A 3,322-nucleotide genomic window follows, 5' to 3' on the forward strand; every position below is an offset into this window, starting at 1 on the left:
TAATTAGCAATGAACGATATTCGATTGTCAGTAATGGTTGAAAGGTCTACAGCTACTTGACAAAGCATAACATTTTCGTTCCATTTTGCTATTAAGGATACATATAAATCTTTTTGAGATTTAGTGGCCTTTCCGCTGTCTCTTAAGCGCTTTCATATGGTAGTTCTATCTTTAATGACTTTTTTAGCTTCGAAATGACATTATTCTACAACTTATGAACAATTATCCACTACGTTGTCTTTTCGGTAATGTTTCTAAAAAATGACTATGAATAATGCAAACTAACATTTTGGGAATATGTGCATGGTACAAAAATAATATGTTAGATCATAAGAAATATACAGAAGGAATTCAAAATAACAGCTATAAAATTCACTATATCGTTTGTTGAGAGAGTTGTAGGCTTTTAATATACAGTTCCTACGTATGCTATAATGCTGATCAGGAATCGACTGAACTTCAAAACTGCAACTTTTATACATTATTTCAAAAAAATTGGAGTTATTTTGAAACATAATTTGTAACTACAAAATAGTGCATTTCGTTTTATAAAGTTCGGTTTTTTCTAAACATCTGTGACTGCAGATTTAAACCGACAGTACAAAATTTCACAAAACTTTTAAAACTTCAATTTTTTAAATTTTCTTGTACTGCAAAGCAATAGAAGTTATCATAACTTTCTGATTATAACTAACCGTTAAAGGTTTTCATATTATTTGAAAATTATTTTTGTGCAGAGAAGCCATTTTGATATGCAATAAAAGAATTTTATAAGCTAAAAATGAAATTATAGAAATAAATAAAATTTAATATTAAATGCAAATTGAAATAAATTTTCAGAAATTCTAAAAATATTCTTGTTAATGCGGTGTATATTTGGAAATTCCATTTATTATGAGAAAATTGTTGCTCAGAAATGTTGAAATTAGTTTATGTTCCCAATTCATCCCACCACAATAATATTTAGCAAGATATAAAATCTTTCGAAATTGCAAGGAATCTTCAAATTCTCTTTGTATTTTGATTTGTGGTCTCATATAAGAGTTAAAGAAATGAATTGAAGATCCAAAAACAACTTCTATACATTTTTTTATTTAAAAATATGTAAAAAAAAATACACAAATATTCTATTTTATCATGTCCAGAACTGAGCATTTGAAGTTTTTTTTTAATTTCAAATTATTTTTTTTTTTTAAATAGAAAATAATTTTTTTTTGAAATATTCTTTATACATTTTTATACAATATTTTAATACACTTTTTTTGCTGTTAATAAAGCATGAACATTATATTGGAAATTAGTCCTTTGCCAAACTTTTTACGATGGGCATATACTCAACTAATTTCGAATTCAAATGTTCACATTTTTGAGATGAAAATAAAACTATGTGAAATAAATCTAGGCTTAGATTTCGCTCATACCAAAACCCCAATCTTGCAAAAATATCTAATTATCTTAAAAAGATATATAAAGTTTTATTAGAAAAACCGGGTGGTTTTTATTTATAATACTAGTGTATCTAGCAAAGAGTTTCCAGTTCCACCACAAATAAGTCTTCAAAAATATTGCCTTTTCAATCAAAAATATGAAATAAAAAATTTATAAAAAGGAAAATAATTTTAATCGTTTCAAATCTGATAATGTTTGTAATTATTAAATGATTATATATAGAAAGTTTCTCGTAATAAATCTCAGTAAATGAAAGAAAGGAAGGAAATTCGTATATTTGAGTTCCTAACTGGATCGAGATATTTTGGCAGAAAGAAATATAAAAATTTTAAATATTCAAGAAAGACGAATTAATGGAGAAAAGTTTTTTTGGAGATTCATAAATTTTGAAAAGATTCAGATACAAAATAGCCATAAATTTTTCCTTACTTTTTCAGAAAACAGTTTTTTAAAAAAAATATATAGATATCAATTGTGTTATTTGTAACAAAATTTCTATATTTATTATTCTTTTATTGATTGAACAAATTAATCAAACTGCTAATTTCTTCCTTTACTTTTTAATTGATTTCAAAGAATCTTTGTAAGCTTTCTCTCTGTAAATTAATTGCCATTCTGATGATATAGTTAATACATAAAATATAAATTCCTTTTGAAATAGTTCTTAAAATGTCAGAAAATATAATTTAATACTTCTTGATTTAATATTCCTTCTTCATTTAAATACAAATAAAGCATGCTTTTTTCATTGATGCACGATAAAAAAAATATTGCAGAAGTTATAAAGTATTAATACTAATCTTGTATTGTCTATTAAATGTATGTATTTATCTAGATTGCCAAGCTACTTTTTCCAACGGGTGTTAAAATGGAAGAAAGTTATTTGGTAATCAATTAACACTTTTTAAAAGAGGCTTTTCATAAATTACTTTTTTAAATTATTATTTTAAATAATTAATCCTTCTATTGAATTATATTTTTTTTAATTAATATTTGATGTTTTTTTTTTGTTTGAGCAGTAATCTTCACTAATTAAAAGTTTATTGAGTGTTTTAAGATAATCAATAAATGTAAAATTAGATTTTTAATTAATTATTCCCTTTGAAAATGTTATTAAGAGAATATTTTCATTGATGAATACTTAACTTAAATTTCTTTGATGCATAATTTATTATCTTGAACAGTCATAAAGCTTTGCTAAGATGAATTTAATTTATGAAAATTATTGAATTCTTTTTTTAGACCTTTACCATTTTAACTTACTTATTTACAATAAATTTCATCCATATTAGCTTATAACTCAATGTTAAAAGTTAGTTCTGTTTTCCAATAGCATTTATTTCGCAGTGCCTTTATTATTGCTGTATTAACTATTGTTGACATTGCATAGCAATTGAAATAAATGAAATTTAATGTAGTGAAGATAAAAATAGTAGTTCTATCATTATTTTTATTAAATAAAGCGAAACAAGGTCTTTAAAAATAATTGATTATTTGAAAAGAGCTAATTATAAACACAAGAAATTGGTTTCTATATAACAAATTACCTTATTTAATTTATGAAAAATTTCGTTGGTCAAATTTTCTAAGTAGAAAATGGTTGTTTGCAAAATCTTAAATCTTTTTTTTAAAAGAAATGTACTTTACCATAATATGTAGACGGAAGGATTATCTAAATATTACATGATCCAATATTCTATACTATATATCATAATAAATTCAATTTTTAATTCAAATTTTTATATGAATATGTCTAATAAAGGATGTAATGTCTATTTTCCAGTTGATCTTTGCCATATAAAAGATTTTTTTATGTCATTTCATTTTTCCCATCTATGATCATTTTACTCTATTGATTGTACATTTTGACACA

This window comes from Argiope bruennichi, chromosome 1 (genome assembly GCF_947563725.1).
Source record: "Argiope bruennichi chromosome 1, qqArgBrue1.1, whole genome shotgun sequence".
NCBI lineage: Eukaryota > Metazoa > Arthropoda > Arachnida > Araneae > Araneidae > Argiope > Argiope bruennichi.